Below are 23,603 nucleotides of genomic sequence, written 5' to 3' on the forward strand. Positions count from 1 at the left end.
AAGACCCTGTTTCAAAAAACAAAAAGGAAAAAACCTTAAAACAATGCTGTATTATTTATTATACGATCTTTGGTGCTTGGTGTTGATATATTATGGTTAAATACTTGTGTTTCCAAATGCCTTATGTTCTATAAGTTTCACTTTGGTTTCCTAATATTAACACGTTTGCTTTCAGAATTATTCTTTTGCTTTTTCAATTAGAAAAATAGAGAAGATATGATCCTCTAATCTTACTGCCTTCCCAGATTGTGAATAATAAATATAATAGCTACAAGTTACTGAGTTCTCATTATGTACCAGGCACTTCACATAGCATCATCTTTGACCATCAAAAGAGCCCTGCTAGGTCTGTTCGTGATATCACTAGAAAACTAAGGGTCACAAACTCTAGAAAGAGAAAGAGCCAGGATTTGAAGACTGCTAAAGCCTGCATTGTTTCTGCTTGTGCTGAAGCTTCCAGTTGACCACTGATTTCAATCTTCTCTTTCTAACAATGGGATCTGGAAAGTTTGCCCGGCATCATTTATAAAGTTCTCCAAGTGTGATGTCTCTCTTAATAATAGCCTGTGGTTTGTTAAGGTGATTTACTCTTGGCCGGGTGTGGTGGCTCACGCCTGTAATCCCAGCACTTTGGGAGGCCGAGGAGGGTGAATCACCTGAGGTCAGGAGTTCGAGGCCAGCTGACCAACATGGTGAAACCCTGTCTCTACTAAAAATACAAAAAAATTAGCCGGGCATGGTGGCGGGTGCCTGTAATCCCAGCTACTCAGGAGGCTGAGGCAGGAGAATCGCTTGAACCCGGGAGGCGGCGGTTGCAGTGAGCCAAGAATGTGCCACTGCACTCCAGTCTGGGCAACAAGAGCAAAACTCCGTTTCAAAAAATATATATATTATTTACTCTTTTTAAATAAAATGTTAATAAATTCCTTACTAGCTTTTCCCCAGAGGTAGCATAATAAGCACTGTAAATGGGGCCCCTAACTGCAAAAGAGAGAAGATAGACTTCAGTGGAATACCTAAATGCAAACTCAAGAAGCTTGCAGAGCTGGTACTGAGACTGGAAGGCAGAGCAGTGGCCGTGTGTTGAGAGGTGGGAGCAGGTGGAACTCAGAGCTCAGATTCCCAGAGTGGACGCTGAGGTCCCCATTTACGGGTGGAAGGCTTGGACCCACCTTGGATGGAGCCTTAGCACGGATGAGGACCGCAGCCATTGAAAGCATCAACTTGTTTGACTGTGTATCAAGACTATTCTTATGCTGTACTTGTTTCTCTTGGGCATGCCATTAGTGTGGTATTCATAAGCAGAAATGTAAAAAAGAAATGACAAGAAGTATGTGTAGTAAATCCACCTACTTTCAGATTTAGTTCAAAGATTATGACCTAAGCAGAGGTCTGGTTCGTTTAGGCTTTGTGAACATTTGTCCAAATTATAGTAGGTTTACTAGCTAAAATCCCTGGGTGAGTCTGATGAAAAGTATTTCTTTTTTTCCATTGCTGTTTTTGTAACATCCACATCAATCTAAATTGCTGTTTAGATAAGGTATCTATTCTTTACTGGCCAAGAGTGAGGAATAAAATCTGTTAAGTGGATGCAACACATTTCCTTTCTGCCTGTTCATTCAACAGGCCCTATAGTGAAATGGCAAAGAGCCTTTATTCAAATGGTGGGTGCCATGCTGTGGTAATACAGATGGATTTTTCACAACATGCAGAAGTGCTTATAAATAGATACGTTTCAATCAACAAGTAGCTTATTCAGGCATGTGCTCAAATATAGTAGCTGCATTCATTAGACAGACATTTCCACTAATCCCAAGACTATACTAATAAAAGAGTAATCCCTTATGGGCTAAAGGTGGTGCTGGTTTGCTTTTAACTCTTAGAGTCCTTCACACACTAAGGCCTAATAATAATTATAGCTGTATTTGGTTTTCACCAAGTGAACTTAACCCATTTATGCCGGAGGTTGCAATTTTTAAAATGTTTGTAATCAGAGCTTGGTGATGATCTTGAGCAGTAAAATATAAATAACTCTCACACGCTTAGCGTTCCGATAATGGAACACTAAGAATGAATGGGTTAAAAGCTGAGCTTATCTTGGAATTTTTCTATTCTTATTTTTTAAGTTGCAGGAGCTTAGTGAAGAAAGAGGTGCTTTTTACTCTAGATATGTAGCTTGCAGCAAAGCCAATTCAAAAATCAATTTGTGCGTGTGTGTGTGTCTGTGTATGTTTTCTCAATACTTTATCATAAAGCATTTCTCTCTTTCACCTTGGTTAACAGAAGTGTTCGCTTGAGCACATTGTTTTGTTCTTTGATGTTAGGATAAATAACAAGTTAATGATCAATTTTGAGAGCATTTGCAAGCTCTCACTATAGTGGTTTGCCTTTTTACATGGACTTTTTTCCCTTCAATAGCTCTTTACTTCTCCTGTGTTACTCAGAGCTAGCTGTAATCCGTTTGCTTAGCACAATACCAAAATTTTTCCCTTGCCAGTGATGTCAAATCTGCCTGCCTTTTTATTATTCTGACTTATAAACTGCAGTGACCTCTGAGTCAACTTCACCATCTCCTGGCCCTGTGCCAACATTGTGATCTGTGAAAAGAGAGTCCTGCCAAGGGCTACGAGGCAGAAAACTGATATTATTAAAGTGGTCTTCTGAACGGTAAGTATCAGCCATTTTCTAATCTTTTGTGATGTTATTGCCAGCAAGGGAGAGGGGGAGGTAAATCATGTTAATGTTAAGGATCTAACCCATGCATTGCTAACCTTTTCCAGATTGGGGGCTCAGATGCACATCAGTGTCTATAGGCACACAGAAATTATTGCACAGCGCTATTCACAGACAGACGTGCTTCTTGAAGACTCTATTACTGTGAGTCTCGAAGAAGTTTCTTAATTTCTGAGCCTCAGTTCCCTTATCTGTAGCCTGTTAGTGATCCATATTGTACAGGGGTGCTATATACAAGACAAATTGAGAAGATGCATATAAAGTGTTTTAAAAATAAATGATATAGAAACATGATGCAAGCAAGAGTGTCTTAAAAACTGTTTGATTATTAACACTGACAACCTTTTCTGTGCCCCACTCAGGAGCCTGACGACATTCAGTGCTGCTGGGCCGCAATACCAAAATGTTTATTAGCATTTTCATTCTGTAGCAACCTTTTCCCCATTTCTGGGCGGCAAGTGGTGATAAGGGAAGGGATAAAGAAGAGAACATGATGGATTTTTATGAAGTAAATGAGAAAGAACCAAGTTCCCATCATTAGGATTTCTCAGGTTAGTGCTAAGAAAAGGAAAGAAAAAGAATGATGGGGAGGAACAGGCAAAAGCAAAACAAAAAACTGATGAAACGGGGAAGTGGCTGACTAGGATGAAGTCAGAGGATTAGAAGACCTGGATGAAGTCTCAGCTTTACCACCTCCTAGCTGTGACCACACCTGATCTCCTGAACCTCTCAGCCCCAATTTCCTCAGCTATAAAAATGCAAATACCCACCCTACAGACCAGACTGAATTTATCAGATGATGTATGTGAAGTACTTTGTGAGCAACTGTGTACAATTAGTTATTGTTATGATCAAGAGAAAGGGGCATTGTGGATGGTCTGTCAGTTCCCAGGGCCTGGTGGAGTCCCTGGATAGGAGTATGCAGCAACTTGGCTCCAGTTTCTGTAATCCCATGGGGGTCATAACCCTGGGGTTTGAGAAACAATGCTGCAGAATATCTTTCAGTCTTGCCCTTCATCACTCTATTTACTGAATCAATTTGGCCTAGAGGATATCTGGTGCCAGGGTTGATAAAAGCTGTCTTGGTATTTTTACAGCTGTCTGGTTAGAAGACGTGCGTATGCCATAACAGCTCCAGCTCCTTCTCTCTCTCTCTCTGTCTGTCTCTCACACACACATACAGACACACACACACACACACACACACACACACACACACACATACACATGCAAACAGCACTAGAATGTGCTTTACATATGAAGTTGATTCCCCTGATCATTATCAGTAGGACATAGGGTGATTTCTTCAGATAGGTATGCCCTGATTAATGTTCACACTCCTCCTTTAATAAATTACAGAAGTGTTCCATGTTTATCTACAAAAAATTAGAAAATACAAATAAGCAAGAAGAAAAAAAAATCATCCAAAATCCCACCCTTGTAGAAGATATAACCCTGTTCACTTTTTTGTATTTCCTTCCAGACTATTTATTATATAAATAAATACACATATATCTGAGAGATACTGGCTTTTTGTTTGTTTTTACTTAATTAAGCTTTTCAGTAAAACACATGGAAGCAGGCCCTTTGTGAACATTTGTGGAGTTCCAGACCAGAGTAAATATACAGGCCTGCTTACTATATATCTAAATATTTCAAAGTTAAAAATCAAGCAAATAAATGGTTAAGTAAAATTGATTTTATGCTTTGATTGTGACAAATATTCCTTTATAATGACTCGGAAGGCCATATTTTAATTTGGAGTTCTTAAACATCTCAGAACTCAACCAGAAAGGGGAGCAGAGAGTCAGCTCCCTTCCCCTATCCTGCTTTGCAGGGTCCCAGGTACACATGTGCACACGCCGGCTACAGGTCTCAGGCATGTCTTCAGCACCCACAAACAGCTCTGCATGGCTACCACTCAGACCTGGGGGTTCACACACCAGAGGGCACTCCACCCTCAGGAATATGGGCACAGAGGAGAGGCACATGCAGCCTCCGGATGCAGGCTTTGGGCCTGTGGGCAGGGAACTCTTGGGGTCCCAGTTACCTGAGCACGGTCTAGAAGATGGGGCTAATACAGGCTCTAGGCATGAGCAAAAAGTGTCTGGAGGAGGGAGAAACAGAAAGTCCCAAAACATAGGCATTCCTTGCCTTGGTTTAAGGGTGGTACTGGTGGGAAAATGGTGTCAGATACAGGAGTTGTTGGGAAAAACACCTATTCCTGTCTCCTTAATATTCCTTGAAAGAGAGAAAATTTCTGTTCCACAAGGTAGGAAGGAAAAGAATAGGAGCCTCTCTTTACTCCATATTTATTCCAAGGGAGGAGGAGTGACTTAAGGAACTAGACAAATCCAACTCTCTCTCTTTGTGTGTGTGTGTGTGTGTGTGTGTGTGTGTGTCTCTTTCTGTCTCTCTCTCAAGATAGGTAAAACCAAGGTCTGTCAACCTTGACACTGTTGGCATTTGGGCTGGATAATTCTTTGTTGTTGGGGGCTTTCCTGTGAATTTTTATTTTTATTTGTTGATTTATTTATTTATTTATTTTTGAGACAGAGTCTCGTTCTGTTACCTAGGCTAGAGTGCAGTGGCACGATCTCTGCTCACTGTAACCTCCGCCTCCTGGGTTCAAGCGATTCTCCTGCGTCAGCCTCCCAAGTAGCTGGGACTACAGGTGCCCACCACCACGCCCAGCTTATTTTTGTATTTTTAGTAGAGAGGGGTTTCACCATGTTAGCCAAGATGGCCTCAATCTCCTGAACTTGTGATCCATCTTGGCGGATCACGACACCCCAAGTGTCTCCTGGGAGACGAAATCACCCTCTTTTGAGAACCAGTAGGTTAAATAACAGATTAGGCAGATAAGGAAAGAATTAGTGAAAGGAAGGATAGCTCTAGAGATAATTCAGAACATTCTGCATCAGACAGGGAGAGAAATAAAAGTAGTTAAGAGACACATAGGACAGATTTCCAGAAGAATATATCTAATCAGAATTTCAGGATATGAAAGAGAATTGGGAAGAAGTATTTGAAGAGTTAACGGCTGACAATTCTTCAGAATTGATGAAAATTATTCTCAAATTCAGAATATCCACATAGACTTAAAATCACCTCTCAATTTACACATACATATAGCCTAAAGGATTTTTAAAAGGAAAAAATTTTAAATTATACCATTTATAATAGCATGAAAAATTCAGATACTTTGCAATAAATCTTTTTAAAGATTGATAAAGGCACATATATCAGCAGGAAAAACATTCTCTGGCAGACTATACATTATATGTGTCAAAACATTACTATAGCACATAAATATCTGCATGTTATTATATATCAATTAAAAAATAAAATAACTTTTAAAAAGTCCTAAATTTAAAAATGGTGAGAAATACTATGCGGATGAATTGGTAAACTCAATATAGTAAAGAAGTTGTTTCTCCTCAAACTGATCTATATATTCAGTAGCGTCTTAATAAAAATTCTAGTCTACTTCTTTGTGGAAATTAAAAAATATGATTCTAAAACATACAGGTTGAGCATCCCAAATTCTGTATCTAGAAAACCCTATAGTCCTTCCTTCAGCTGATAAACAACTTCAGCAAAGTTTCAGGATACAAAATTAATGTACAAAAATCAGTAACATTCCTATATATCAACAACCAGCCAAGCTGAGAACCAAATCAGAAACACAATCCCATTCACAATTGCCACAAAAAGAATAAAATACCAAGGAATACAGCTAACCAGTGAGGTGAAAGATCTCTGCAATGAGAATACAAAACACTGCTCAAAGAAACCAAAGATGACATGAACAAATGGAAAAACATCCCATGTTCATGGATAGGAAGTATCAATATCATTAAAAATGGAAATACTGCCCAAAACAATTTACAGATTCAATGCTATTTGTATCAAACTACCAATTACATTCTTCAAAAACTAGAAAAAACTATTTTAAAATTTCATATGGAACCAAAAAAGAGCCCAAATAGCCAAGGCAATCCTAAGCAAAAAGGACAAAGTTGGAGACATCACGTTACCCAACTTCAAACTACACTACAGGGCTACAGGAGCGAAAACAGCATGGTAGTTGTATAAAAATGACACATAGACCAATGGAACAGAACAGAGAGCCCAGAAATAAGGCCACACACCCACGACCATCTGATCTTCAACAAAGCTGACAAAAACAAGCAATAGGGAAAGGAATCCCTATTCTATGAATGGTGCTGGGATAACTGGTTAGCCATATGCAGAAGATTGAAACTGGCTTCGTTATACCATATAAAAAAAAATCAACTCAAGTTGGATTAAAGATTTAAAAAACCCTGGAAGACAACCTAGGCTATACCATCCTGGACATAAGAACCGGAAAAGATTTCATGACAAAGACACCAAAATCAATCACAAGAAAAGCAAAAATGGACAAATGGGACCTAATTAAGAGCGTCTGCACAGCAAAAGAAACTATCAACAGAGTAAAGAGAAAATCTACAAATTGGGAGAAAATTTTTGCAAACCATGCATCTGACAAAGGTCTAATATCCAGCAGCTATAAGGAACTTAAACAGATTTACAAGAGAAAAAAAAAAAATTAAAAAGTGAACAAAGGACATGAACAGACCCTTTTCTAAAGAAGACATGCATGCAGCCAACAAGCATATGAAAAGAAGCTCAATATAACTGATATCAGAGAAATGCAAATCAACATAATGAGATGCCATCTCAAACCCAGAATGGCTGTTATTACAAAGTCAAAAAATCAGATGCTGGTGAGATTGCAGAGTAAAGGGAACACTTATACACCGCTGGTGGCAGTATAAATTCGTTCAATCATTGTGGAAAGCAGTATGGTGATTTTCCTAAAGACAGAAAATCCATTCAACCCAGCAATCTCATTACTAGGTATATACCTAGAGGAATATAAATTGTTCTACCATAAAGACACATGCACGTGAATGTTCATTGCAGCACTATTCAAATATCGAAGATGTGGAATTAACGTAAATGCCCATCAATGACAGATTGGATAAAGAGAATGTGGTACATACACAGTGTGGAATACTGTGCAGCCACAAGAAAGAACGAGATCATATCTTTTGTGGGAACCTGGATGGAGCCGAAGGTCACTATCCTTAGCAAACTAATGCAGGAACAGAAAACCAAATACCATGTGTTCTCACTTATAAGTGGGAGCTAAGTGTGAGAACTCATAGACACAAAGAAGGGAACAACACACACTAGGGCCTACTTGAGGATAGAGACTGGAAGGAGGGAGAGGAGCGGAAAAAATAACTATTGGGAACTAGGCTTAAGACCTGGGTGATGAAATAATCTGAACAACAACCTCCCCCTCCATGACACAAGTTTACCTATATAACAAACCTGCAAATATCCCCCTGAACCTAAAATAAAAGTTTAAAAATATAAAAACTATAAATCAATAAGAAAAAAAATCCAGTGGGAAAAAACAAGTATTTTGCAAAAGAGGATAATATCCAAAGAAAAATACAAAAGTAGACTCAGTCATCAGAGAAATGCAAATTAAAATAAAGAGATATGACTACATACTCAAAATAATGGCTAACGTTAAAATGACTGCATACCAAGTGTTAGGGTGTGGAGTAGGATTAACTCTTAACAATGCTAATGAGAGCACCACCTGATAGAAACACTCTGGAAAACAGCTGGGCGATATCTGCTAACTTCGAAGATATGCATACCCTATGGCTGAACAGTTTTAATCCTGGGGTGCACACACACCCAAGCACAAATGCAGGCACCAAAACTGTCATACAAGAATGTTTATAGCAGCATTATCTATAATAGTCCCCAAATTGAAACAATCTAAATATCTACCAACAGTAAAATAGATGCATAAATGGTGAGATATTCATGCAATGTGGTCTGCATCAGTGAAAGTGAATGTTCTAGCCACACCACAGCAACAACATAAGTATATCTCTCAAACACTATGTTCAGCAAAGGAAGCCAGATATTAAAAACCTTAAAAATTTAAAAAGTGCATGCTGCATATTTCCACATGTATAATAAGTTGAAAAAGCAGATTAAATTAAACTGTGTTATTTAGTGATGCATGCTTGGTATAAAAACTATAAAGGAAAGCAAGGAAGTGATCACCACCAAAGACAGACTAATGGCTACTCTTGTGGGTACAAATGGGTGATGGATGGATGGTATTAAAGGACTTCCGGAGAACTGGCAGTATCATAGTTATTATCCTGGCCCATGGCTAACATGGTTCTTCTGCCAAATCATCAAGTTATACATTTCTATTTTGTGCATTCTTCCCAAATGTGTGTTGTATTTCACAGTAAAAAGCTTTAAAATATTAGGAAGAGTGCAGTCAACTCTTAATGTGAACCTGAATGTCTGCTTTCTCCTCTGCAAGTTTTTGTACTTTTCTACCTCTTTGTCTTTTCCTTCTTTTTGAGGAGATCTGACCTCTTTCCTCAAGTAATTTTTCTCGCAACTCATATAATTGACTTTTGAAAAATCATACTGCATTTTGAGGTGAAACTTGGCAACACAAACCCAAACTTAACTCCATGTAACTTTAACTCCCCACCCACCCCCACTACCAAACACCTCCTTAAACAAAATATAACAGCATTTTACAACTACAAGGTGGTTTTACCCTAAGGCCAAAATGTGGATAATTTGATATTACACTCTAAATTCTTTATTTCTTTTGTCTAATACAGTTAAGATCCTAAGCTGTCTGGATAAATAGGGGGGTACTAACCTAAGGCAACCCAGGCCAGCATTTAGGCAGTGATTGAGTGTGGTCATCTTGGTGACCAAAGCCAGCTTCTCACATTTCTTCTTGAAAAGCATGGTGCTGACATGTTTAATATCCTATGGCATTTCTTTTGGGCTCTGTAGACTGATGGAAAAGGTCCCTGTTAATGTCTGATGGCCAAGTTGAATAGCACAGCCTTGAGACCCTCCACTTCATAGCTCCAGTTAGGGTGGTGATTTCTCACCAAGTTGTTGTAGAAATACCGCTAGTCATATCCTGGCAGGATCCACACACCACCGGTTATAGGGAGAACACTTATGTGTGCCTGGATGGTTTTGGACAAATAAAGGGGAAATGTCACCCACAACTTCATAGGGAATGATAAATCAAAATCCAGCACACTACAGAAAAGAAAAAGATAAAGCTAAGGTTTGAAGTTTTTCTGGAAGAATTCCAAAAATGCATATTTCAAGGGAATGTCTCAGGGCAACCTTAAATAGACTGGTGACCTATAGATCAAAGACACTGTATTTTATTAGCCGTCTCCTGACCCAGCCAATCTGACTGTCCTTCCCTAACTGTTACATGCATCCAGATAAACCCTCCCCTGTCTGTCTTTACTTTCTGCCTCTGAGAATCACAAATCTACCCTGACAACATTTGGTTTCTCATCTTAAGGAATGTTGCTGGTACATTCTTTATGTGAAAGAGGCAATCCCAGGAAGGGGTATGAACCAGACTGAACAGTATCTTATTTCATCTGCACAGAACAAAAGAGTGTCTTTCGTTTTCCAGTGCCCGCATGAGTCTAAGGACTTGAATGAAAGCAGACTGGCTGAGCTTAGTCCTAAGGATGGATACACGGTTGGCAGGGAAGAGGGGTTCTCTGGGGTCTGGGGGATAACTTTCCTTCCTCCATGATTGTTCTTATAATGGAGTCCTGTCTTGCTAAGGGGAGCAGTGACTGACAGGGTTATTTATCCTTGACTGCTTCCCCACACTGATCCCACGTTCTTTTATCCTTGACTGCTTCCCCACACTGATCCCACGTTCTTTTTTTTTTTTTTTTTTTTTTTTTTTTTTTTTTTGAGACAGAGTTTCACTCTTGTTGCCCACGCTGGAGTACAATGGCGCGATCTTGCTCACTGCAAACGCCACCTCCCAGGTTCGAGCAATTCTCCTGCCTCGGCCTCCCAAGGACCTGGGATTACAGGCATGCACCACCATGCCCAACTAATTTTGTATTTTTAGTAGAGACGGCATTTCACCATGTTGATCCCGAGTTCTATAGGTACAGTTGGGACATAATTATTTTAAAATATTATGAGTGTTTTTCGTAAGTTTACTTTAACCTGAGAATGTTGTGAAGTATCAAAGTGGCAGGCAGCCTGAAAGATGGCCCCCCAGTGATCTCTGGCTCCTGGTGTTCTCAGCCTTGTGGAATCCCCATTCCTGGAGTGCCTTGGGTCTATATAAAATATTGACAACATTGAAAGGATGTCATTTCTATGAGTAGGTTACATAAGATAGTGACTTCTATCTTGTGAACAGAAACACTTTCTGGCTGCCTTTGATAAAGCAAGCCACCATTCTGTAGAGGACCATGTGGTCAGGAACTAGGGGTGGCCTTGGGCCACCTGTCCGCATACCCCTGAAGGAAGCAAGGAACTGAGGAAGTCAGATGGCCCAGCAACCCTCAAGGAACCAAATCCTGCCAACAAACACTTGAGCTTGGAGGCAAACCCAGATGGGCCTTCGGATGAGACCCTAGCCCAGGCTGACATCTTGACTGCAGCTCTGTGATAGATGCTGAAGTTAGTCCTGGCCCATCTGTGCCTGGATTCCTGTCCCTCAGAAACCATGAGATAATAAATGTGTGTGGTTTTTAAGTTGCTAACTGTATCTTAGCACTGCATTATAAAGCAGTAGGTAATTAATACAGTATATTTCACTTAATAGTCACTAATTATTACAAAATATATTTCTGGATATATTTTATCATTTCAAAGATAATAGACTAACAAAATAATTAAACCGGATATGCTTTCACTGTATGTCACATTGTGTCAAAGTCAGTCATCTCCTTAGGGAATTATTTGTAAACTAACAGATCATATAAGGGCAGGCATTAAGAAGCCTCTGTGGTCTAAAGTGTCACTCCTCTGAGACCTTCTGGAGTTCTGCATGAAGTACAAACTCTTTACTGTGACATTCGTAATGTGACTCCAAACCACCTTCCCAAGATTCCTTCCCATCACACCACTCCTGACCACCCTTTCCACACTGCAGCCTGCCCTCCCCATCTGTCTTTTCTCCTGCTGTCCTTCTGGTGCTCTCCCTGCTTTTCTCTACCTCATGTCTGCTGTGGAAAGCCCGCCTCCTCAAGACCACCCCTTCATGGGATTTCTTACAGGTCCCACATCCACCTCTAAGCCAGGTACTCTGTCTCTTCCCCCTTACACTCCAACAGCACTTTTGGCCTTGCTTAGGATATTTGCATGCTCTGCCCTTCATCCTGGTTTGCTCTCTGTCTCTTCTCTGATTCAGCCTCTTCTGACTTCCCATGTGAGACCAAAAGCTACATAAGGGCAGAAACTGTCCCTCATTCTTGGTGGCCCTTCCTACAACCTAGAACATCTCCTTCGGCATAATGAAGAGATGGTGACACAGTGTTTGCAGAGTTGAATTTCATGAAGGGCAGGTCATGATGTGGTGCAGCATTACCCAGATGGTGTTCACAGAAGTTCTACTAACAAGAGATTCTATGGCGAAAGTAGTGTGAGAAACCAAGTGCACTCTGTCCCTTTGCTCTGGTTTGGATAATTGTCCTCTCCAAATCTCATGTTGAAATTTGATCCAAATGTTGGAGGTGGAACCTAATGGAAGATGTTTGGGTCATGGCAGTGGATCCCTCATAGATAGATTAATGGCCTCCCTCAGGGGTGAGTTCTCACTCTGTTGGTTCCCAAGAGAGCTGGTGTTTAGAAAGAGCCTGGCACCTCCCCCTCTCTCTTCTGCTTCCTCTCTCACCACGTGTTCTCTTCACACACAGGCTCCTCTTCACTTTCTTTTTTTCTTTTATTTCTTTTTTTTTTTTTTTTTAAACAGATGGGGTTTCCCTTTGTTGCCCAGGCTGGTCTCAAATTCCTGGGCTCAAGTAATTCACCCACCTTGGCCTCCCAAAGTGCTGGGGTTACTGGAGTGAGCCACCGTGCCTGTCCCCCTTGCTTTCCATCATGAGTAGAAGCAGCCTGAAGCATATGCCAGTGCCATGCTTCCTGTACAGCCTGCAGAACTGCAGAGGCAAATAAACTCCTTTTCGTTATAAATCACGCAGCCTCAGGTATTTCTTTATAGCATCACTAAATGGACTAAGACACCCTCCATGAAGAGAAGAGCCGCCCTGGGCATTAGATGATTAAAGTCTCTAAGAAGCCCTGCAGTAAAGAAACAGGCATAGCCCAGCATTCAGCTCTGGCTTTCTGTAATGTTGTGATTTGGGCAGAAGGTGTGGAAGCTGCCTACTTACCTCTCTACAGGATCCCTGCCCATGTAGAGGTCATCTCAGAGTGGATGCTGTGTGTTTTGTTTTGTTCTTTTCTCTCAGTAAGACTGTGAGTTTATCACACTTTATACTCATTTCCCTTGTTTAGTCGCAGGTGATTCCAGGGCGATTTCAATTGACGATGCTTTGAACAGATTCTCCTAAAAATACACAAATCCCGCTGTTAGGAGCTAAGCCACTTCTGTTGCATTTAGAACCATATTTGATAACTAGTTTGACATGGTGACTCCTGTCCTCAAGGGACTTTTTGCTCAAGAGTGCAGTGACTAAAGCGTTCAGATATTAGATGCCCACTTTTTCACCAGTCTTTGCCAGGTTTAATTCTATTTAATGGGTGTTGAATAAGCCTTTCCCATGTGTCAGGCACTATGCTAGATGCTTAGGGTACAAAATGTAATAATAAACTGTTCCTGCCCTAAAGAATGTCTCTTCTGACTCAGAGCATAACATATTATTTTAACATAATTCTGCGAGTGCTGAAACTCTGTTATCACCTGCACATAAGCAGGAGATGGGGAGGCACCAGTTGAAGGCGCTTAGCGGAGAGGAAAGGGAGAACCTGGGATGAGAGTTAGTTGAAAGATGCAGAAAAGTTACCCTGAGAATAAAGATAGCAGAAAGAAAATCTAATTTAACTTTTTTTTTTTTTTTTTTTTTTTTAATACACTCTCTGCCAGCAACTCTTTCTGCAAGGTCCTAAGGGTTCTAAGATGAATACGGCCCACTCCCTCCCTTCCAGGACTTTAGCTGAGGTTGGTTGGAGCTGAAGTCGGGCAAGACTCATAGGAACAGATTAAGGGAGAGAGAATCCAGAGGCAACGTGAATTCCAAGTATAGGTAATATATCTAATTTTAATTTAAATAATCATGTCTTGTCTCTAAGCTTTATTGTCTTTTTTTTTTTTTTTTTTTTTTTTTTTTTTTTTAAGAGCTAGCATCATTCCTCTGGGTGTCTTGAGCCTGTAGACTTGATAACTGCGAATTGAAGAATTTCTCTCTGGTCCCTGGTCACCTTTTCCCTGCTGGAAACACTGTCCCTCCCTTCTCTCTCTTCTTGTGCTTCACCTCCATGAAGGAGGGCATTAAAAGAAAGGAAAAGGAAAAGTGCTTGCCTCCCTGTGTGCTCATGGCAACTCTAATCCTAGGATCTGTTTTGGAGGACTTGCTGTAAAGCAATGGCAGTAGCCATGTCTGGAACCTATGTCCATGGCTGAAAAAGCCATAGGCTCTGCTGTCAGGAGACCCATGTTAGTTTTGTCTCTGCTATTCATTGATTGTGTGCACCTGGCATGTTAACTAAGGCTCTGTGTGTTTACCTAATCTTCAAGATGGGGTAAAAAGATATTCACAGGGCTGTGTGTGAATTAGTTCTTGTGCACTGAGCACACTGTCCAAAAGACTATTTCACGTGTAATTCCCTTCCTCTTTTTCTTTAAATCGAAAGGACACACTTGGTCTAAGGGTATATTTCAGCTCAGTCATGCTGCCACCAGGACCATGTAAAGCTGGATTTGTCTGCGCTAGTCTGTTTGCACGTAAGCTCTTCCCTTCTCCTCTAAAGTGTAATTGTTATACCTAGTAGTTGGGAAAATTGTGTCGTTGTGTTTGTACCTAAAACAGATGACTTAGTAATTTTTTTCCACTCCTTGGATTTATCTTCTCATTTTCTCTGGGTTGCCTTGAGAAAGACAAGGAGCTGGTGTTTATATTGGCGTGAAGGATTGAGAGAGAACATAAAAATGGGTGGGACATATATATGCAGTGATGGATGGAGACGTGAACACTTTTGGCTTAAAAATCAAATTTCCTTTGCTATTATACTCAGGCCAAGGAAGCACCAATTACTTCAGGTCTTTCCTGGAGTAATTAATTCACCTATAATGCCTTCCTCTCCTCCCTTCCTGTTGTCCCTTCCCAGTAGCTTGTTTTTCTTTATTCAAAGAACATATACTGAGGGCTCTTAGGGACACACACTGTACTAGGGGCAGAGCTCCCAGGAAAAGGCAGCAGGGGCAGGAGGAAATTGCAGGGAGAGGTGCACATGCACTCACAGCCCCCATCCTTGTCTGAGTCTGACACATCTGTCCTGGGTGGCTCTTGAGCAGCTCCACAGATGCAGTAATAAGAGAAAGGGGGCAGGAAAGGGCCCTGGGCTCCAAGGATCAAAAGGGGTAACTCAGAGAGGTGGAGTGAGTGGGCACAGGTCCCGCAGGATGAACTGTGCAGAGAGGACTGGGGGGCAGCAGCAGAACAAGCCTGGCTGGTGATGATGGGGACAGCCCGGGCCAATGGGGGTGACTCGTGGAAGAGTGGAGAGAAGCCAGCAGGTGCATGGCCGTCGGTGGGGCCTGCTCTCCTGACTCTTCTCCGCAGGTCTCACCCCTTTCGTTTTAGCTCCAGATAATGAGTTTCCATCACTTCGTTTAGGAAGGCACCAAATGGGTTGGGCCCTGTTTCGGGACTGGGGATGCAAACACAAGCAGGACCCCGTCACTGCTCCCAGGGAGCCCGCCACGTGGTGCTGCGGTTCCTGTTCAGGGCTGCGTAGCAGAATCACCCCGGGGAGCTTTTAAAACACACACCATCTGGAGATTCAGATTCAGCAGGACAGGGTGGGACTGCCATTTCCCTATCTGCTGGTGAACCTCGAGCTAATGAAAATAGAAAGAGAAGGACGAGGAGGTCAACACCCCTGTTTTCCAGGCACTGTGCTAAGTGCTTTATATAAGAGGAAGTGAAATATAGGAACAGCGGTGTGCTTCCGCTGGCTCACGCCAGCCCAGAGGGGTCAACTCTGTACCTTTCTTCTCAACTTGACATTCAGTGACATCACACTAGCACTTTGAAATGAGCCCTGGTGGGAGTATTACCGCATGGAAATTGACAAATGCTAAACACCGGGGCATTTTCCCCTCTAGAAAGCCAGTTGTTAAACATTTACCAGAACACCACTGCGTGTGTGTGTATGTTTCTTATTTAGTGTAATCTTCAAAATAAACCCAGATATGATCCATGGACTAACACCTGACAGCTTTGAAATCACTTTTAAATGTGTTGCCCTACTCTCGCAATACCCCGTGAGGTATCCTTGTCCCCGTTTTAAAGAAACATTGGCTCCAAGAGGTCACACGGCCAGGAAGGGACAGACCTGACATGAAAGCCCAAGCTTGCCTCCTATCAGCCCTCTTCCTGCTATGGCAGGCCCAGCAGGCAGATTTCTGGTTCTGAGCCAGGGTCCTCGTCACAAGGGCTGCAGGGACTAGGCCTGACCCCGTTCTCAGATGTCTGATAACAGGAAGTTTTCCCCAACATTGGGAGGTTTAGCTTAATAAATGAGTTTCCTGTTCTGCTTATTTGCATACATTGAGTATTCTCATGCTATGTTTGGGCCTACATAGGCAGGCTTCCAGAGGCCTCCAATCCAGGGGCTTGCTTTTTCCAGGGGGATGTGCTGTGCCAGGGAAATGTGCCCTTGGCTGCCATGGAAAGAAGGGAATCTAGAACTTTTTAAAACCCGCCCCTTCAAGGTCTTGGCCAAGGCCATGGGAATTTCCAAATATTTCACTTGTCCCAATTGAGGTAGCAATGAGGACGCTTTGCTAGAACGAGGCTTAGAGATTTATGTCCCCATGGAAAATCCCCAGAAGTGAGGGAAACTCATTCTAAAATGTTGAAAATAGCAGCAAACTGAACCAGCCCTCGCAGATATCGCCTGCTGTGGAAACAGCGTGTCCTGAGGAAGAAGGCAAGACAAAATTTCTAATTTCCAGGGTCTCTCTCCCCATACTTTAGGTTTTGTCAGGACCTACTGGTATCTGTTGGGATAGACAACTGAATGAAAAGCTAGTCACGTCATGGAAAAATCACAGTGAAAGACCTTTTTAAGACAGAATTTTCCTTCATGGTTAAGGGTTTGGGCAGCTGGGGCTATTCCACTCACATGAATGCCCACTCTGATTACCGCACTCAGAATTCTTAGTTTGCCTCTTATACTCGGTCGCCACTACCTGGAATTTCCACAGAGGGTGTCAAAGGTGACCTCCCTTTCCTGTCTGAGGGATGGGCTCCCAGAGGGCACTAGATGGGAATAGTGGTTTGTATTGTTGAGGACCCCAGAGGTTTTAGAACGGAAGGACTCGACGCCCTGGGCTTGCTGATGGGAGGTGGATGATCCCTTACCAAGCTGTGGCCTCACACCCTCCTATGCTCCCGACCACCCCCAGCGCTTGCTTGACTCCAGTGTGAATCTTTCTTTTCTTTTGAATCCTAAACACATGTCCCCTGAAGTGTTTCAGACAGGCGGGATCAGCAGCCACCCTACCAGTGTTTGTGCGGAACCCCCAGAGCTGACATTGGTGACTGTGACACGTGACCTGGCACCCCCAGGTGGGTGGGCCCCAGGTGAGTCCACCTGGGCTCCAGCCAAGGAACCTGCCTCCAGAGGTCAGAGGTTGTGATGCACGGTGCCGATGGACTCAGAATTCCAGACTCGGGACACAAGGGAAGATGGAAGGCAACTGTGTAAAACAAAGAGGCAGCAGCAGGAAGGTCCCAGCGAAAGCAGATTCACTGGCCAGAATTCCCAAAAGCCTCTTTGCAGTGTGGTTCCCAGACCAGCAGCATCAGCTCACTTGGGGACTTGTTAGAAATGAACCTGCCTGTCAGTGAGAGGCCCAGGGGTTCCTGTGCTTGACGGCACTGCACTAAACAAAGCTGAGCCTTTGCCAACTCCTCTAGGTCTCTACCCACTGGCTAAGACTCGGTCAAGGGCACATTTAGGGCTGGAGTATTATACAGTGAGCAGAAGATATTTGCAACTTAAAGAATAGTGTTAAGGAGCAGGGGAACACTGATTTTTTTCTCTTGTCTCTCTTGTATATTATATCATAATAGATCTGGACTCAGAAGAGATTTAAGTTTCAAACCTGGCTTTGTCAGTTAATGCTTGTGGGATCTCAACCAAGTCACCGACTTCTCTGAACATGCTTCCATATTTCTACAAAGGAAACAATAAGTGACTCTGCTGAGTTGAGCACTTGCAAGTACCAAGCAGTAAGTGTTTTACACCTATTTACTCATTTAATCCTCCTGACAACCCGTGTGGCACCTCTGATGTTATTACCCCCATTTGACAGGTGAGGACCTGAGGCATGGATGCTAATCAGCTTGCTGGAGATCACAGTCATGAGTGGCAGAGTGGGTCTCGAAACCAGGCAGCCTGGCTCTGGAGCCCACACTCCATCCACACACCATGCTGGGATCCCGTGGAGTGACCAGCAGACTGGTTGTGTGGGTTAGGTGGAACGGTGCATATAAACCACACAGCCCAGCTCCTGACCCGTGCTGGGCCCTCAGTAAGTTACTACTTTCATTATTATACATGTGTAGATGAAAGTTGGGGGGGTAAAAGATGATGGAATTTTAGGTGCCTTTGCCTTTTCTTACCTGTATATTCCTGAAATCAACGTGTTCTGCTTTTGTCACAAGAAGAGAGGAAATAATTGTCCTTTTTTTTTGAAGCGGAGTCTCGCTCTGTCACCCAGGCTGGGGTGCAGTGGCGCAATCTCGGCTCACTGCAACCTCCACCTCCCGGGTTCACGCCATTCTCCTGCCTCAGCGTCCTGAGTAGCTGGGACTACAGGTGCCCGCCACCATGCCCAGCTAATTTTTTGTATTTTTTTTAGTAGAGACAGGGTTTCACGGTGTTAGACCCTTGATATGGTTAGGCCTTGTGTCCCCACCCAAACCTCGTCTTGAATTATAATCCCCATAATTCTCATAATCCCCACATGTCAAAGGAGAGACCAGGTGGAGGTGATTGAATCCTGGGGGTAGCTCCCCCGTGCTGTTCTTGTGATAGTGAGTTCTCACGAGATCTGATGGTTTTATACGTGTTTGTTAGTTCCTCCTGAATTCCTTCTTATTCCTGCCGCCTTCTGAAGAAGGTGCCTTGCTTCCCCTTCGCCTTCTGCCATGATTGTAATTTTCCTGAGGCCTCCCCAGCCATGCTGAACTGTGAGTCAATTAAACCTCTTCCCTTTATAAATTACCCAGTCTTTATAGCAGTGTGAAAAGGGACTAATACACCCTTCCTGACTTGCTTATGTGACTTGCTCATGTGACTGGTTCATGTCCAGCACGAGGGAGGAAAGGATAGAAGCCTTTCAGAGCCTGAGCCAAGCTCCTCCTCATGGAAGCGCAGAGGACACTTACCCCATCTCTGAAAAAGCTGCCCACACCCCACCTCCACCCAGCCTTCCAGAAGCCACCGCGAATGACCCGTAGGAGGGGCGGAGTGTGCCACTTGCTAGCGAGCAGAACCTCTGGGGAGCGGGGTCGTCTCTGTGTCTCTGTTTCAACTGCATTTAAGATGAACATTCTTAATGATAGACCTTTCCATGTGTAAAGAAGGGCGTGGAAAAACGGATGTACTGGAGACTCGGGTAATGAGTTTCTAAGTGTGGAAAATTTTCCCCCAAAGTGTTTCCAAATATAGAAAACTCACATAATAAATGATGAGGGCTCATAAACCTTTCTGGCAGCAGTTGTGGGGGTCAGAACGAGGAAGAAGGAATTCCCAGCTCCCAGGGCCCCGCATCTCACACTGTCTTCTGGGCTACTGTGCAACCAATGGTTCCATATCTGTCCCTACCCAGGGGCTCCTTAGATGAATAATTGAAGTGAAATATCAAACGTATTACTGTTTTTTTTTTTTTTTAATGTCACCGATAAAGCCCCTAAAATAGACTGCATTTCTCCCAGCTCTTCTAAACCAGGAGTGTTTGGGAAGTGGAGAATGTCACTGGTGACATTGTTCCTTTCTCTTGTGTCTCTAAAGGGTTTTGTTGTTTTAGGTTTGTTAATGGTGGTCAAACATATGCCTCAGACATTTTTAACCTCCTGGTAGCCTACTGGACTCAACACACTGAAACCAGCCCTGGTTCTCTGCTGACTGCATTTACCAAGATTGAGGTCCTGTGATTGTCAGGTTGCTGCCAAAGCCAAAGCCCCGCCGCCCTACCTGCCCCCGCCACCCCGCTCCACCTGCCCCGCCCGGCCCCGCCGCCCTACCTGCCCCCGCCCCGCCGCCCACCTGCCCCGCCCCGCCGCCCACCTGCCCCGCCCCACCCCGCCGCCCCACCGGCCCCGCCCCGCCGCCCCACCGGCCCCGCCCCGCCGCCCCACCTGCCCCGCCCCGCCGCCCCACCTGCCCCGCCCCGCCCCGCCGCCACAGCCTTCCCTGCGAACCATCTTTAACTTCTTGGCAGCTGTAATTCTCCTCATCCCTATGGGTGGAGGAAGCCATAGGGGTGCAGAAGATCAGGGGGTTGTGGAAACCTACATCATCTTCATGCTCCCCAAACCTTTCTTCCTTGAAGCAAGGAAGGGCCTAGCTCTGTCACAGAAAGGATACTCAAAGACATAACAGAAATGCCCAACCAAATGGAGACAATGAGTGAATGTGGTCACTGGGATCACAGCTGGCCCTAACAAGTCTATTCTAACTATTCTAACTCTGGTGAGCCCCCAAAGAATGAGCGACCCCCTCAGAAGCTCCCAATATATCATTTCAAAAATCTTCAGAGTTCCCAGAGAAACCTTGGACCTTACACAGGTCTCCAGAACAAGGCAGGAGTTCTGGTCCTGTTCAGATAACCTTGTCAGAGCATCAGAGACACAGGCACTGTGTTGGATATGAGCACGTCCCTCTTGACCACCCTCTTCCCTCCTTTTATGAACAGAGAAAGTAGCTCTCATGTCCGGAGAGGCTACCAAGAAGCCCTGGGCACGTGTTTTGACTCAGAAAGTCCTAGAAGAGTAGAGAGAAAGGTCACCATGTTATTTTAAACCCAAACTTGATACTTGGATGTATTCATGGCCTGGCATACAAGAGTTGAGAAATAACTCCCCACTCCACTTGTCACGGCTCAAGGCCTCACCCATGTATCAGTCTGAGGTTTGGGCTCTATGTTTTGAGATAAACTAAAGTACCCAAAGAGATCCCAAGAAGACGGAAAACTATGATATAAAAAGAAAGGATGAAGATTAAGCCTACGCATTCAAAGTTCTTGTGACCCGTGGACAAAAATAAAAATAAAACCCATGCAGAAGGCTTAAATGTGTTGTGATTCCTAAGCTTGGGAAGAAAAAGCCACAGGATGATAAAATCTCTGCGTTTAAGTAAAAGAAGGAGACTGGTTATCTGAAGAGTGCTGATCTGTTTTCTATTGTCAGCTAATTCAGTGATTTTATTGCCACTCTCCCCTGAGTTTCTATCATAGGCAGTGTAGGCATTGAATCAGAGAATCTTCTAAGGAAAGACTCGGAGAGTTCAGTTCAGGGGAGTGATGCCGAGGGACAGAATTATCTCCATGGCTCGTGCAAACAAGGCTTCTCAGGTGTTAGTGCTACTTTTTAAGCCTACCCAGCGACAACACACGGTGGAGAATCAGGGTTCCGTTCTAGAGAGGAAGCTTGAAAGACATGTTGGCTGAGAGAAAAGTAAGGAAATACATCATCTCCAGGTTACTTAATGATATAGTTTGGCTGTGTCCCCACTCTAAATCTCATCTTGAATTCCCATGTGTTGTGAGAGGGACCCGGTGGAGGTAATTGAATCATGGGGGCAAATCTTGCCCATGCTGTTCTTGTGATAGTGAATAGGTGTCATGAGATCTGATGGTTTCATAAAAAGGAGTTTCTCTCTACAAGCTTTCTCTCTTTATCTGCTGCCATCCATGTAAGAAATGACATGCTCCTCCTGGCCTTCTTCCATGATTGTGAGTCCTCTCCAGCCATGTGGCACTATAAGTCCGTTAAACCTCTTTCTTTTGTAAATTGTCCATTCTTGGGTATGTCTTTATCAGCAGCATGAAAACAGGCTAATACAGTAAATTTTTGGTACCAGTAGAGTGTGGCACTGCTGAAAAGATACCCCAAAATGTGGAAAGGACTTTGGAACTGGGCAATGGGGAGAGAGGCTAGAACAGTTTGGAGGGCTCAGAAGAAGACAGGAAAATGTGGGAAAGTTTGGAACCTCCTAGAGACTTGTTGAATGGCTTTGACCAAAATGCTGATAACGATATGACAATGAAATCCAGGCTGAGGTGGTCTCAGATGGAGAGGAAGAACTTGTTGCGAACTGGAGCAAAGGTGATTCTTGTTATGTTTTAGCAAAGCAACTGGTGACATTTTGCCCCTGCCCTAAAGACTTGTGAAACTTTGAACTTGAGAGTATCTGGTGAAATAAATTTCTTTTTTTCTTTCTTTCTTTTTTCTTTTTCTTTTTTTTTTTTTTTTTTTGAGACCAAGTCTTGCTCTGTCGCCAGGCTGGAGTGCCATGGCATGATCTTGGCTCACTGCAACCTCTGGCAGAAGAAATTTCTAAGCAGCAAAGCATTCAAGAGGTGACTTGGATGCTGTTAAAGGCATTGAGTTTTAAAAGGGAATCAGAGCATAAGTTCAGAAAATTTGCAGCCTGACAATGCGATAGAAAAGAAAATCCCATTTTCTGAGGAGAGATTCATGCTGGCTGCAGAAATTTGCATAAGTAATGAGGAACCGAATGTTAATCCCCAAGACAATGGGGAATGTCTCCAGGGCATGTCAGAGGTCTTCACAGCAGCATCTTCTATCACCCACCCGGAGTCCTAGGAGGAAAAAGTGGGTTTGTAGACTGGGCCCAGTGTCCCCGTGCTGTGTGCAGCCTAAGGACTTGGTGCCCTGCGTCCCAGCTGCTCCAGCTATGGCTGAAAGGGGCCAACATAGAGCTTGGCCCATGGCTTCAGAGACTGCAAGCCCCAGCCCTTGGCAGCTTCCATGTGGTGTTGAGCCTGCGAGTGCACAGAAATCAAGAACTGGGGTTTGGGAACCTCCACCTAGATTTCAGAAGATGTATGGAAGTGCCTGGATGCTCAGGCAGAAATTTGCTGCAGGGGTGGGACCCCATGGAGAATCTCTGGTAGGGCAGTGCGGAAGGGAAATGTGGGGTCAGAGTCCCCACACAGAGTCCCTCCTGGGGTTGTAAGAGGACCACCATCCTCCAGCCCCCAGAATGGTAGATCCACCAATAACTTGCACCGTTTGCCAGGAAAAAATGCAGTCACTCGATGCCAGCCCATGTAAGCAGTCAAGAGGGAGGCTGTACCCTGCAAAGTCACAGGGGTGGAGTTGCCCAAGACCATGGGAACCCACCTCTTGCATTGGCATGACCTGGATTTGAAACATGGAGTCAAAAGAGATCATTTTGAAGCTTTAAGATTTGACTGACCCACTGGATTTCAGACCTGCACGGGTACTGTAGCCTCTTTGTTTTGGCCAATTTCTCCCATTTGGAATGGGTGTATTTACCCAATGCCTGTATCCCCATTGTATCTAGGAAGTAACTAACTCAGTTTTTATTTTACAGACTAATAGGCAGAAGGGACTTGCCTTCCCTCAGATGAGACTTTGTGGACTTTTGAGTTAATGCTGAAATGAGTTAAGGCTTTGGGGGACTGTTGGGAAGGCATGATTGGTTTTGAAATGTGAGGACATGAGATT

The 23,603-nt window shown here is 43.5% G+C and overlaps 1 long non-coding RNA gene across 1 annotated transcript; it reads left to right on the plus strand.

Moving 5' to 3' along the window:
* Positions 1-10,569: 10,569 nt before the first annotated feature.
* Positions 10,570-20,082, plus strand: LOC105464814 (uncharacterized). The gene is made up of 3 exons (XR_977019.2): positions 10,570-13,898; positions 17,955-18,113; positions 18,197-20,082. It is a non-coding gene; the product is annotated as an uncharacterized lncRNA (long non-coding RNA).
* The last annotated feature ends 3,521 nt before the right edge of the window (positions 20,083-23,603 follow it).

This window comes from Macaca nemestrina, chromosome 13, assembly GCF_043159975.1.
Source record: "Macaca nemestrina isolate mMacNem1 chromosome 13, mMacNem.hap1, whole genome shotgun sequence".
Taxonomy (NCBI): Eukaryota; Metazoa; Chordata; class Mammalia; order Primates; family Cercopithecidae; genus Macaca; species Macaca nemestrina.